We start from the raw sequence: 16,299 nt of genomic DNA on the forward strand, positions 1-16,299 counted from the left end.
AATAATTAATAACATTTTATCTTCACGTAATAAAAAATAGAATCAGAGTGATAAATTGAAGACTAAGAAAGGAATAGGTAGATTAGTTTGGTTAGCCATGCGAAAAACAAAATATATTTTAACAATCCTTGAAAACTTCTACTGACCGCAATAAGGGAACGAGGACCTGTGAAAACGCGAGGTAGCAATGGAATAAAGCCAATTTTTACAAAATACTGTCACAAATGATATTCTAACATCGCACTACTATGGGGGTGGTTATGTTATAAGTTAGCTTATTCCATCGCTAGGACAACATGTTTTCTTGCAGAATTTCTCACTTCCAAGCCAATACCCATTCAAGCTATATAATGCATGTACTTTGAAAACTAATAAATGTATATTACAACCACGCTAGGTCAAAAAGTTAAAGCTGGTTTATGACCGCAGCAAAATATAAATATCTAATATACTCCCAAAAGCTTACTATCCTATAACTTCAAGAGTAGGTACGTAACTCCCTCAAAAGTTCTCTTTTGGTCTCTCTGAAGTCTCAACAGGAAATGAAGAGACAGAAAGAATCTCACCTAAGTTTCACCGCAATAAAAGGAAAGCAAGCATATATTGGCCACCGAAGGTATGGAGATAATTTGCTCACAAGCTAGCACTTCCATTATCCTCGAACTATCCTAACTTCTTTTTAAAAAGGCTTTTCCCTCACTTATAATGTAGCATCCTTCATACTCTTTTAGAGTTAAAATATCCCTGCTTGGAAGAACTCAACGTTCGTAAAGTGGATCTCCAAACATTCATCACTAACTCTCCATCCCATCCCCATCATATGAGGTCATCACTAACGGCGCCGGAATTGAATAAACGGCGAAAGACTGGAATGTTTTTCGAGAAGGAAAAAAGGGGATAAAGAAAGGAAAGAAAGTATGGCGCTTCTGCGCAATATAAGGACGCCAAATAATTGCGAGAAACCTCGACTGAAAAGAAATGAGCGTCGAAAACCGGAAATATTCTGTAAAAGGGATAAGGAGTGCGCCCCGTCAACCATCGTTGTTTTATTTCGAAAAATACATCACCCGAAGAAAACAATAAAAGGAAGAAAAAATGTATAGAGAGACAGTTATTCCAAGAAGAGAGGGAAAGACCCATAACGAGGGAGAAAGGCAAACGTCTAGGGGCCTGAAATCATTAAATGGTGAGAAAGGGAAAAACTAAAAAAAGAAGAGAGAAAAAAATATCAATGTCGTCTCGCTTGGATGGTAAAAGGGAAGAAAAGGAAAGCATTAAAATATGATATGGAGAGGTTTGGGAGCTGGATATTGCAATGGATAAAGTTCCGCAGGGATAAAACACCAGCGCTGCACGAAGAGTGCCCTTTATCGCAATCCATTTAATAAATTTCCCCAATGTTTCGATAGTACAAGTTTAGTTTGAAAGGAAACAGCATGAAATAAACAATGCGTGATGAATTCCAACCCGAACGATAACACCACTTAATTTTAGCATTTGACTACACGTTATATACCTACAACAAATTTTAACTACGGCAAACTTCAGAATAATAATGAAATAAATTCTCCAAGCTGATTTCAATTTTTTACAAAAGTGCGATCAGCGTGTAGAAGAGTGAATTATTCTTCAGCCGCGCAAACTCACCGAGCAACTACATGAACGGCTGAATCTCAGAACGAACGCTCGCCATTTAAATCGTACTATTGTGTGATACGTGTTCGCGGAAAATGGTAAGTCGAGGCGTTTTACACGATGTAATTTCAAAAATGATCGTGTGAACGAATCTACCTTAATGAGTACAGGCGTTACGTGGCGGAAGCACTAAAAAAACTCTAAATTTCTTTCAGAAAGTGGTGAATGCAAAAACCTAACATTAAAACAAAGTATTCAAACCACAGTGAAGCAAAATCGATGAAATAGCCCCATGGCATTTGGAAAAAAGGTCATATCAGTTCGGAAATAACTTATTAGGGCAGAATACGATGTATGAGAGGGTATAACTATTGATAATCTGGGTTAATGCAAATAGAGTAACGTGAGTTATTCAGAGTAAGACCAGACAGTACACTTATCTTGATGCAGGAAACAATATAGGGACTCCAACATAGGAATTAAGAGCGTTGAATATGAATTCAAGTATATTTCACCGCCGTTGAAGCGGCAGAATTGAAATATTACGCATGACTTCATTGTCCAATTGAAGTCCGAACTGGAAGAGACTAATTTATAGAAAAGCTAATTTACAGAAAAAAATGTGCATCTGTGGTAGCCTGGCGAAGAATTGGATTGCGTCACAATATTTGCGAATGAAGTATAATCAATGTTTAGGTAGTAAGATTCGAGGGAGCAAACAGAAGAGTAATATTTGATTACCGGATGAGCAATGGATATGACGTATGACTGCAATACTAGCGTAAATGCGGTGCCTGTTAAACGCTACAAAAGACCTAGACGTGACAAAATGCTAAGATGTGGTAACTATTTTTTATTAGAAGTATTAAAGTCCAGGCATAGATAAATTCTCATCGCAGGATAACGGAAGGACATTATGGCTGAATTTTTACGATTGATATTACTAGTGGAATCGAATAGCACGCATATGGAATATGAATTTCCATCTAGGGCAGTTGAAAAGGAGGAAAGTGAATGGAAATGGGAACGGAATATAATATAAACCATAGAATGTAATATTCTCAAACAATAATCCACGTGCGATGGCCTTCTCTGCTTACAACGAAGATGGAACCTTAATGCACTCAAAATTTCAATATCGGTATGTAACTGGACACAATAGTAATATCCATTATTATTTCAGGGACAAGGTTTGAATTGAAATGCCCTCATACAAAAATAAATATCTTGAAGTGTACACTAGTTTGAGACATTGAGGGACGTTTGTTATAATATATTTAACAATCAAATACTCAAGCAGACAAAATATCCATTGACTAAAAAAATAGATATTATATTAATGATCTTACGATATTATTTTCAAAAGGCTCAAAGGAAGGGGAATAGGTGGAAATCGGCGGAAATATGTCTGAATGAGCGCGAAAACTTAACTGTGAGTGAACTGAAAAGGAACTTTCGAGACGGTTGGAAAGCATAAACCCTATTCCAGAAAACAAATACAATTTCTCATTCTAAAATAAATGTTACTCAATAACACAAAAATAGTACATACATCTTAGCCAGTCTTGGACATCCAGAAACCCATACAATATATGTTAGAACGTGGATACAAAATAGCTACAAACACTGATTGTATTCAACGCATACACGCATGGTTGGGAAATGTGATATCTACACCTTTCCAAACCAACATAGCTGTTTAAACACAACGTTAAGATATAATTTGGGTCATAAATTGGCTAACAGGGATTACATTTTGGATTTTCTGCATCTTTTCTCGCTTATTATTCGTTGTATTTGAGTCTTAAGAATAGCAATACCCGGATCTAAGAGCCAATCAAGTAAAAATGCATTAATTTCATTGTTTATCACTGTAATAAACCTCAAATACGCTACGAACTGATCACCAAACAATGTAACGATAACAATTTTCTTGTCTTATTCTTATTTAAAATACATTTGTATAATACGATATATTTTCTAGCATCCGAAATTCGACGCCGTACAGCTGGCACAGAGAAAAAAACTCAATCCCAATTTTTTTAAATTCAGTGATTCAGTTCATAATGACGTCTCCTATAGCCCATCACAGCCAAACTCGCAAACTAAATAGAAAATAATGATTTGATTCTTTTTTTATCGTAACTTAACATTATCATCAAATTTTTGCATCTCTTCCAGTTACATTTTCATCTTATTATCGTGGTAAACATCGAGGAATCTCAAACAACATGTTAACCGTGCACTAGACCGTATCTTGCGTGTTAGTAAGGACCTTAAAGATCTTGAACTTTAGCTTTACACACGACTCCCTTTTACCACAGGCAAAGGGGGCACGAGAGAGTCTTTCATAAAGGAGAGAAGCGAAGGGGAAAAGGCGTAGGTCAGCAGGAGGTCGTGTGACTGAAGAGTACGGAGAAGTGAGAAGCTTCGTGATGGGCCTGTCTTACATGGCTGCGATGCCGCCAGCACCAGATCCGAACCCTCGCAGCCTCTCAGTGTGGTTGCTGCCACATCCATCTCCCCGTGCGGTCGCCCTGGGAACAGTGGGCGGAGGATGGACGCGAAAGGAATGGAATACAAGAGGAAGGAGCTGGAACGGAATGCAAGAGAAAGGAACTAGAAGGGAAGACGTATGGAGATTGGAAGTGGAATATAACAAGAGAAAGAGGAATTGCATGGAGGATTAAAATTAGGACATACGCTCGAAAGAAAGTATAGTTTCTTGAGTGACGCTCACCAGCCCTTCAATCATTTACTTTTTCACTTTGATTCACAGGGGTAAGGTGAAAAAGCAACACTTATCGAGAGTATGGAGGAGCTATCTTGATTGACTGAAAGGAGTTTACTTGGCCCTCTTCCACGTATTTATGAAACGATTAATACGCGTTTGTGTCATATTCTCTGTTGTGAGATGCTTCAGGTTAGGGGCCGTATTCTTAGTCGACCCTGCATATCCGTCCCTACATAACAAAAGGCCCCTACATGCGTTTCTCAGTCGACCTTACATAAGTGGTGGGGGGTGATTCCGTCGTCAAGTTCTCTGAGATTACGTAGATGATGGCGCAGTGCCAATTTTCCACTCTGGTGGCGTAATGGGAACTAACTATGAAACTAATAAAAGACGTCCGATAGTTTTCGGGCGTATTGTTAGGGTAACGGTTCAAGGTAAATAAACAATAGGTGTCGTCCGCCAGGTCGTGTTGGTACCTTAATTATCGCTGCAAATACTCTCATATCGAGCCAAAAGTAGAACCTAATAGTCTTTAAATTACTTCAAAAGCGGTCTGTACAAGATAGTAATAAGTACGGGTTGGTCTGGGTACCCTACATCAAGTAGGGCCCGTTTAGTTCCAAAAACGGCCATATGTAGGGCTTGATTTGGCGTATGTAGGGCGATATCGGTTTATGTAGGGGCTGATGACGTATCCAGGGTCGGTTGACCCTACAGGGTCGACTAAGAATACGGCCCTAAATGTCTGCGAAGAAAAAGAACTCGGAGAACTCATAAGTCAAGTGATCCATATCATTATCATTATGCCTTCCATGCGACATGTATTACTAAGCTAAAGTTTCTTTGTTATTTCGTTGGTTTTGGAGAGATGGAGGAATATTTTCTTATAATTTCCAACACAAAAAAATCAATTATTTGACGATTTGGTTTAATACGAATACATTGAAATTTTTTCCTTCATCGATCTAAGATCCTTTCCCACCACATTCGTTTGAACTTCTCAATCTTCATACCAATACCCAGGATATAAATAACTGAACGCTCTGTTTTCCACAGGCTTCCTGGCCTAATTAATTCCCTCCTGATTGTAATTTATCCCTTTTTATCAATTAATAGTATTTACTAATTTTTTTATTCTCTTATAATGCAAAATAAAAAAATAACTTCCTTAATAATGGAGATAGGGCCATCGTATTGGTTAGCAGTTTTTTATTATTACCATCAGTTTCGTAAATATATCAGTTTGTTTACCATTTCTATCGTTATGACGGCACTTTAAATGTGAATTTCACTTTTTTATGCATGTAAACTATATTATATAAAAGAAAATACAAATAAAAATACAATGGGAAGGTTGAGAAATAATAGGTTTGAAATAAAAAATAAAATTTTGAAACAATATGGAATTTTTAAAATAATTGATGCAGGAGATTAGATGATATAAAGCAATAATTCTGATTGTGAACAAATGAGGTTGGGGTTCAATGGGCCATCGGCCCTCCAAGCTATTCAAATATGTCCTAGAAATTTTCATTCATTTTTGAAATGATTCAAGTAACACGTCATCTAACATAAAATAGAAACAAATGTAAACCCATTTCAGAGGGATTTAAATAAAAAATGTACGCAAAACTTCAACTAATATTACGTTTTAAATTATCGAAAGCAAGATACCATTTCAGCGATAAGATGGTTCCGGAGGAAATTTTGAAAGAAGCAAACATTAAAAATATCGCGCTGCGGTATGACGTCAAATGAGAACGAAGTTCAACGAAACAATTTTGGAAGTGATTCAAAATTTTCAACGACAGAGATTTCTCACGTCCATCTCAACTCTCAGCCCCGAAGTAACGGCATTTGACCCACTGAACGACCACAAAGTACCGGGTGCTAAGAATTTACTGTCGTTAAATCGTTTTATTGCGTGGCAAATTACATCGTACACTCCAAATTATGGAAGTAGCCACCCAGGAATTTTATTGCTTCTCTATCCACTCAAGCAGGCATGAATGAGGATAATAAGAATTGTGTGCTAAATTTTTGCAACTCATCCATTAGACTGAACTCCATTAATAAGATTTGGAAGAAGTACTAATAAGCTTGAAGAATAAGATAAACTGACGAAAAACTATGCTCCAAAACGTTAGGAAATTATTTATGCCCATCGGCTATGTTTTCAATGTTCATCCGTTGTACACATGGAAATTAGTGTGCCAGCTACCGAGCATGAAAAGTCACTTCATGGCGGACGAAAATATTTCAACATTTATTTATTAGCATCGTAATTTCAGCTACTACGGTGTAGGTTGTGGCTATTTTCTTTAACCACCACCTTAAGTAAACGATGCGAACATAAGGTTGACACTTAAAGCCATATCCTGGAAGGAAAAAGTAACATGTAAGTAGGATATTTCATGAAGGCGTATGAAAAAAGATAAAAAAGCAAACATCTATGACCGAAAAAGCCCAATTTATCCCAGATTGTGATTTGCATGCTATCCAAGTCTAAAAACATTTAGCCGTTCAAAGGAGGCAAAATATAAAAATGATACTGATAGCATGCACAGAAAATGTAGAAGCTTCTTGATCTCTTATTGGATGAAACCTCAGATTTAAATAATTTTTGTTAAAGTGTACTTTTCTGTATTTCAAAGCTATTACTTGTAAATTTTATACTAACAGAAAGACCTAACATTGTATATGGCTTAATACAACTGTTTACTGCATTGAAAAAACGATTGTTTGTTTCTTACATACAATCATGGCTACTGGAATTATTTTATATTGAAATTATTCAAGTACTTTTCACGATTAAAAAAAACGAACAATATTAAGGTGTTCAGTAATTTACTTACTCAAAATAATATATTAAACAAGTGGTACCTGGAAAATGCTCCCACAAATTTTTAAAAATCATACTTTTAGCCTTAAAAGGAGTGCTGCAAAAATGTGTTATTTTAAAATACTTAAGCAGCTTAGCAGCATATGAAGAAATAACTTGCCATTATTTTTTTTCTTTGCGAATGAAAGAAAAACTAATCGTCATTCAGGCATACTGGAGAACAAATTTAGGGCAGGAATTTGACGGGGATAAATAATCGATGGAGGGATAATTAAAATTCCATTCCTTACGTCACGTATAAAGGATGTTTACATTGAAGAATATTTTGCCAATACCTAGGTAGGAATAATGAAAGATACATGCACCTAAACCTCTTTCATTGCTTGGAAATTGGAAAAGCAATTCACCTCAAGGGTGCAGGAATCTTATTAATCCTCTACGCCCGGAGGTATTCAAAGTATACACGCTTTGCTGGAGTTTCTCATTACGGGTACAGCAAGGTAATGATTACACGGTCCTTGCGAGGCACCGCAAACAGCAATCATCCCGTGTATGTAACGTACACACAATAGGGTCCAATCAACTGCTTCCAGCCATTTTAATCAGTTTCAGAGATCTACCGGTAAATTTACTGTTTTATTATGAATGCGGTTACTTTTCATTAAGGTTTAAGTTGCCAAATACCAATATTTTGCTGTGATCCCGTAACAAGGTCACTGTTTGCAATAAACACCACGTGTAATACTATATTTTTCCCCTATGCACAAGCTCCTGTGTTAAATCAAAAACCTCAAATTCGTAGAATGAATATGAAAACAAAAGACAGCTACTTTGACTCAAGACTTTTTATTTCAAATCTGTTGTAATTTTTTAAAATAAACAAGTATACGTAAATTTCGTATGAATCTCAGTAGGTAATATAGTCTTAAATTTTTCTCGCATGAAATATTTTAATAACAGGCAATTAACCCTCCAGCGGTCGCGCCTGATATTTTTCACTCGATCGGGCGCATGGCGCCCTTTTTCCACGGTATAGGTATGCATATGATAGCACTCGATTCTTGTTAAAATTTACCTAAATTTGTAGAAGTTAGTTCAAGCTTGTTATTTTTATAGGTGATGTAAATATAAAGGTACACAGGTGGTGCACCGCCAGTGGCGAGGCGTAATTTATAGGTGAACGGGTGTTGGTTTTCTCTAACCCATCTAAAACTAATTTGCTACAATATTTTGTACTTTGAAAACTAACGCAATAGACAGTAAAATGGCATTGTAAGAATACACGAGGCCATTCAAGAAAAGCAAAGCACGAGGTACACGGCTGGTGTCACGGTGTACTTTGTGCGCCACGGGTGTCGGTTTCTCTTGCCGACTTAAAATTGAATTAGCAACAATACTTCGAGCTTCTAAATCTCGCACTGATGACAGTAAAAATGGCATTTTAAAAATACACGTGGCCATTCTATACCATTTTTTTTCGAAGATTGGCTTACTTTATAAGCCAGCGAGTCCGCTTTAAGGTTAATCACATAATTTAAGTATATCCCGATGAATTGAAACACACTTTGCCCTAATTAAGTAGCTTGCTCAATTATCTAAACTATTCTATAGATATGCAGACATGAAAATTAAAAATGACAAATGTGACAAAAAATATCAGAGGATTCAATGCATTTTAGTCCTTCTATCGATTAAGACAAACTACAATCGGGAAGAAATTGTGAAATTAAGAAAATAAATCTGAAATTCCTAGGGATAACTGAATATTATACTTTTTCTCTCACTTTTCACGGAAATATTAGAATTTCTTTTTCTAAAAAGATATGTTCAGAGAGTGGCCTGAAGATAATAATAGCCCAGAATCAATTTAACGTAGGAGGGAGTAAACAATTGCTACATATTGTATAAAAATATGCCTAAATTTTTTGATGACCAAATTCCGCGATTGCCATCGATAAATTACCCGTTTAAACGAAGTTAATCTCAATATACGGAAGAAAACTTAAGACAATTCTTTAATTAAGGTTTTTAGTTGGGATTTTGTCCCAAGTTAGAGGCTGCTACTAAAATCCGCTCAACAAAAAAATCGCGTGCATTAGAGTGTACTATATTACACATAACCAGGCGGAAAGAAATTTCATATTTTCGAAGCACAATATGTAGGCTCTCATTTACAAGAATCCTTGGAATTATGATGACAATTGATTGTTTAATTGAGACTTGAGGAAAATTCTTCCCAACTTTATCGTTTTAATAATCCGGTCCTTCTCCACAACATTGGAGATTTTTGGGGAATGTTTCAAGTATCTGAGGCCTTTCAAGGAAACTGCAGGAATGGAAGAGTGGAGAGAAACCCAGCGTCTGAAGTAGCCTGCTTTAAACGAAGGGAGACAAGGGGACCACGTTTTAACCTCTCATCCGACAGACGGAGAGCTGTTTTTCAAGTGCCCTCCCAAAGCTCTCAAGGAGGGATCTCAAGGGAGTCTCTGACTATTTATGCTGCCATCGGAATTCGAACTCGGGCCTACTAGGTGGGAAACCAACATTATCCCTTAACAAATTACGTGAAATATTTGTTATACTGCCAGTGACGTGAAGTCTGGGAGACCAAAATGAATCAAATATTCATAAAATGTTGCGACGGTATTTTTATTGTTTCAGTTTATGTTTATTTATCTTCTAAACTATTGAAAACTTTATATTTTATGCGTTACCAATACGAATCAATTTTTCGGTAAAAAAAGTAATTTAAAACAGGATCCAAAAAAAGATACCTAACAAAAACACTTGAGTTATTATTATCGTTTTTAAGCGTCAATAAATCGCCACAATTCAAAATAAGGCCTTAAATATCAAAGAAAGATGGTTAATTAATAGGAAAAAATTGAATTTATCTCGTTCATTCCTTTAGTTGATGCATTCTGCAGGCGTGATGTGAGGTCTCTCAGACCGCTAATCCATTTTTTTAAATTTACATAGTTATATAATAAAAAAATTTAATTTTAATAGTGATACATCATTATTCTTAAAAAATTGAAGCTAACGATGATTTTTAGATGTTTATAAACGGTCTTTTTGAAAATATTCTTTATTTTAAAAACGCAGAGGTCTCTCAGACCGCACGTCACCGGCTAAGGGTTATAACCACCGCATCTATGTGATCCCCAGAAATGTTCACAATATTCAAGATCTATTTAAGCTCCCTGTTAATGGTGTCTTTGACTATCTATTTATGCTTCGCAACATGGCGAACTAGTCAATATCATAATCAATAGGAATTTCTCACATGATTCAGACGGAAACAAAGTAGTTTTAGGCACTCATAAAACAAGGTACTACAAATTGACCCTACATTCATTGCTACCAGATTTGTGGACGTAGAATTTCTTTTACAATCTAAGTCAAGTTTGACTGTCGACGAACTGGAACAGCAAATATTGCAACAGCCACGCAAGCGAGAAAATGAAGGTCAGAAAACCCCGAGTTGATCCGAGGATCATGGGATTATTTTTGTATCGCGGGAAAACAGAGTGTAAAAAAAATGTGAAAAATGAACGCTTTGCAATTTCCTAAAGAGGGCTTCAAGTCCGATGCTTTGAAATTGTACCGAAAAAAACACTGCTGTTAAAGGTACTGCTGAGATGAGGATACGGAAGGGACGAAAATTAAAATTAAATATTTACGCCGTAATCGCTTTTCAATCAACTCTCATCGGCTTTCTCTGTAACAGCAGTCAACTCCTGAATCCAATTCGCGAAGGTATGCATAAGAGAGCATCGGAAAATAATTCTTCCCCGTCCGGATCTGGAAATCCAATATCTCCGAGATGGAAAAGCCGTTCCATAGTAGGTAGGTACACCTTCAAAATCAATAATCGCATATGCGTCATAAATGTGATACGGAGATCATTCATGAAAGGAAGCAGGTACATACTGTGATTCCGATGTACTTTTCAGCGTGGATTATTCAAAGAGGAAGCAGGTCAAGGATATCCAATGCCTACAGCTGAGAAAGATGTGAAAATATGGCATTTTGGGTAAGGTATAATCTTTCATTGTCCCTTGATTGCGTTCAATGCGAGCACTAAATTTGAAATATTTTGAAGAGAGCTTACTTGACTAGTATTGACTGTAGTGATCATACCACTGGATGGGAAAACATGGTACGAAATGCCGTTGATGCGGTCAAGGGCGTAGAGGATGTAAGTTAGTTGGGCATGCGATAAGAAATGGAAAGAAAAAGTTATTACACTGCTTGAGATGTAGTATAAAATTACAATAAGAACTTGTAAAGAGTGGTATATTTCATGATATATTTAAACCCCATGGAGGAAAAATGACAACAGCAACATCGAAGCAAATACAAATACTCTCGATGCTTATATACTCACTATAGTTTTAAACTGTTTGCTAACGAATATATTTCACCTCAACTACAGTTCCTTAAATATCAATAAATGGTAGGCCACCCGGCGTTGTTTGGGAAGTATATTACCCATACCAGTGGGAAGCTTGGAACTTGGATTTCATAATAATATTGGATTTTTATATTTTCTCTTTGAGGGTGTTAAAAAATGTGTCTCCCTGGCTGGAATTCTAACCGCAGAAGTTGAATGACGTGATGTAGAAGTGACAAACAGTCATGAAAAAACGACGCAATGCACACATCGTACGCAACTGAAAGAAGCACTATGGGGTATAAAAGCAATAGATGCAATGACGTATTAACTTACGTCGCAAACCGTGTAGCGGTAACTGCGGAAACGCAAAACGCATAGCGGACAGACAAAAAGACATCCTCTTTTGTACACATAGTTATAAATAACATATAAAGTCCACAAAGCACTGTGCAAATTCTTATAAAACTAAACTAACTATCGTATGGATGCATTTGCAGCATGCTTCATCAAGGAAGGGAGGCATAGACTATAAAAATAACAGAGAAGACAAGATTGGCAGCATTTTAAATGAGTTATTTCGGTAGCATGATCATGATCAAATGGATAGATCGTGTGAATAACGTGGGTTTTGTATAAAGGATAGAAGAAAAGAGAATAGCCGTGAAAACCCAAGGAATTACAAGGAAACAGTCGATCGGACACATGATGAGACACAATAATAGGCTTAAGAAAATAAACGTTGATGAAATATATTGAGCAGGTGATGAAGGATTTGAAACAGACTGAGTATGCTAGAGTAAAAAGATTGGCCAATAGGAATCGCGTGAAAACCTGCGTCATAGTCATATTCGCATTGTTGAATCAAAGTGCTAATGAAGGATATAAACCAAGAACTACACCATAAATGATGAAAATATCTGCATACTTTTAAATATCACTTCAAACGCGATCCGAATCGGAATATATTCATATTCGCGGTGACATTAGAACAAAATACACCTCCTGTATTCCCTTTGCCATATTTCGTCCTGGTAACATTTATCCGACATTTTTGTCCAATGGGAATCACTGATAACCACTCAATTCCATTTTATAAATAAGCACGTCCAAAAAGTATTGGTTTTTAAGAACATAGCTTGGTCCTCTACGCTGTAATTACTCCGAGAGAGCTCACTCAAGTGTAAAAGAAAAAAAATTCAGCTTGAAAGCATTATATTTTTGTAGAATATTTAATAACCTCAGCATACAGTATAAATATTGAGTAAGAAAATGATGGTCAACTTAAAAAAAAACGTCGCAGACGAATTCCGAAATTCGAAGGTAGTTGAGAATGACGCCTCAGCGTCGAAACGCGTCGTACCAATAAATAATTTTCCTGTGAAAAGTTACCAAGGTTATGTATTTTTATTTCAACATGGATTTTCACAAAGTGAAAGCCGAATCAATTGAATTCAAGCCGCAGAAGAAGCTCACTACATAAAAACAGTTACTTAAATGGCGTTCTCAGGCAGATGGGAATCACCGACAACCACTGCATTCTATTTCATAAATAAACACGTAGGAAACTTATTGCTTTTAAGAACATAGCTTGGTCATTTACGCTATAAATCCTCCGAGAGTTACATGCCACACAGTAATGTAAACCACATGTCTGCTTTATGCGGTATAAAAATTGTCACGAAGCCGGTAGGGCTGACTCAAATATAAAAAAATTTAAAAAATCAGCTTGAAAGTATTATATTTTGGTAGAATATTTAATATCCTCAATAGACAGTACAAATATTAAGTAAGAAACTGATGGTTAACTTAAAAAAATGTCGCAGACGAAGCTCACTACTACAAAATAGGTACTCATATGGTGTCTTCGGGCATTTGTGTGTTAATGGTAGGCTTAAATAATACTATTGAGTAAATATGAAGAACAGTAAAAACAACCCATACATTTTGAAGGTAATAATGCAGTAATAATAGGAATTATAGCTTGAAATTTCAGAAGCTACATGGAAAATAATAATTTTTCCAGCACCAGAACTGCCAAATTTTCACCACTCTAGATGGGCTCATGGAAGACAATTATGTCAGCTCTCCATTAAAACGTTATTTTGACGGCAGAGAGAGGATTTTGTTTAACGGTCAATTACGTGCGTATGCATCATAAATTAAAGAAAATGACGCTTTAATAGGCGACAAACGAAATCATTAGAGCCTGTTTTCCGCATAAATCTTATACCACTCTCAAGTTAAGGGTGATTTTCACTTTCATATTAACACAGGCTAAAGCTGACGATAATAATTAATTACGCAAACGTTGGCAATCCATTCATAATTAGCTTTGAATGCATATCTGCAATAGCAAGTTTTCTGAAAGCCACACAGTCAAATGGAACACACGTGCTCAAATGTCAAATGTTTAACGAACCAAATGAAATGCCCTCACTGTATAATCATATTTAACAGTCGTAACGAATAATTTTTAATACGTTTATAGCCCAAAGGAAATAATGGAAGTTTACTCTAGCTTAAAAAATCATTGTAGCATTATTATTTGCAGAAAAACAAACACATTAAAGTTCATATTCAATCAGTTTTTATTTGAATCAAGAAAAAGATATTATGTCATAATTATTTTTAATTCCAATAATCCGTTTACTAAAATATTTGAAAATCTATTTAAACCATGGCTGAAATTCGATACAAAAAATTCATCTACCTTTGCTAAAATTTGAAACCGAGTCTCCAAAGTGCTAATAGTTGATGCTACCAGTAAAGATACCAAAACATCTTCATCCAAAATTAATGCCAGGAGAGCATGACTTCATAGTTTAATTAATTACTTACCAGAAAATCGCAGACTTGATGGAACCTCTGCGATACCAAATGGTTTTTCGATTTCCATTCTCTAAGAATAAGGCAAATTACACACTGGATTTGATAACAAATTATCTAGGTTAAATATCTCTTAATTACAAATATTCTTACTCTTTATAAATATTACTTAAGAATGAATTTAATCTAGTACCACCCAAAACTACGAGAAAAGTGAGATTTGACCTTGACGACGACGAATATATCTATGATACATTGCTTTCATGAGCAAGAAGGTTAATTGTCAGTGAATATTTTATAATAGCTATGGTGGATGAGCTTTCGAACCCCGTGACAAAGAAGTAACCCATATAGATGGATATGCTTCAACAACACGTATCTCAAAAGTAGCAAATTTTCAGAGCAAAATAACGATTAATTGTTTTACTTGCACACTGACATTAAAAACCAAAAGTTAAAAAAAACTGAAAAAGAAGCATTCATTTGCAAGTAAAGAGTTGTTTTTTGCTTGTATTTAATTTTTTTAATGTTATTACTCTATGTTTAAGATACCTGACTCAAATCGGCCGAATTTTAAGATACGTGTTGTTAGAACTTAGCCATCGATATGCTGCTATGAACGTATCTATAACATCCACCCAGCTACTTGCTCAGTGCTTACGCCGCATGCGACGGGTAAATTTAAGGAGGGTGGGCCAGGGCGAAAGAGTTAAATACAAAATTTAGCCGCCCAGAAAGAACCATATTTTTGACCCGCCAAAATTTGTCCAAATTCAATTGAGAGATCGTTGAAATTGGAAGCCGTTGAAAAGCTATTGAGGCATTTGCAGCAATTTACTGGCCCTTAGACTCAATTCTGATTCAGAATCGGCACGAACAATCAACACAAAGAGCGATTCCCAAAGAGCATACCACTTCTGGAACAAATAAATATATGAAAAAAAAGGATTTCAAATTGATGTGAGGTCCCATGGACCCACTTTAAACTATTGTATATGAGTGTGAGGGTGATGATAAAAAAAATCAAATCCGAACTGCACGAAATCCCTCTTGCAAAAGCGTCGGTCAATCAAATCTGAGTGTCAAGAAAAGCGTCCCCTCCTTCCCATTGAGAGCAAAAATTGTATGATGAGATTTAAATTTATTTACCACCGCCTTTGTCACCACCGTTCGTGGCCCGCTTGATGGCTTCGGGGAATTTATTTTTTAATATAATCCCCGAGCTAAATCCAACCTCTTTGTTACCTAGCAGCAACTCCAACACACCCATCACGACTCGCGATAGCTTGGCAGCTTTTGAAAAGGGGAGTATTTCGCGCCTTGGAGAGCAAATTACCAATGAATATAACTAAATTGAAGCAATCAACCTTTCCCTCTCCCCTGCACCAATAGAATGACCGACTATTAAGAAAAGTGCGCCGTAAATCATATGATAATTAGGTTAGTTAAATCCGTACGCCCGAGTATTCAGCGTGTTGCCGTGCCCACGAGTTCAACCCACAAATTTTATTCCCACGGGCCCATCATTCAGTTTGCTATGAAGCCTTTTATATATCCATGCGTAGAATGTCACTCACTTCTATGGACCAAAAGCCACGACCCTCTCCCGCTTAGGGACGAAAAATCGATTGTTTAAATTCCAAAGAACGACTAAATTGAGATCGATCCTCTATCTTTGGGTTTCAATCAAAACTCGATTTTTCGACTTCGATCTTGACCTTTCCGTTTTATTTAAGCAACCTGTATCGGCCTGTGGTGACGTCATCCGTCCCATGAGAAAGACTTTTATCAAAGGCTGGTAAAATTAGAAAGCACGCTCTTGATTATAGTGATAGCATTGCAATCAGTTGATCTTTATAAAAT

The 16,299-nt window shown here is 36.3% G+C and overlaps 1 protein-coding gene across 2 annotated transcripts in view; it reads right to left on the reverse strand.

Annotated features, from left to right (window-relative positions):
• Positions 1-16,299, reverse strand: part of LOC124166743 (hemicentin-1-like) — a 671,962-nt gene that overhangs the window by 492,997 nt on the left and 162,666 nt on the right. The window lies entirely within an intron of this gene.

The sequence above is a fragment of the Ischnura elegans genome, chromosome 10 (genome assembly GCF_921293095.1).
Source record: "Ischnura elegans chromosome 10, ioIscEleg1.1, whole genome shotgun sequence".
Taxonomy (NCBI): domain Eukaryota; kingdom Metazoa; phylum Arthropoda; class Insecta; order Odonata; family Coenagrionidae; genus Ischnura; species Ischnura elegans.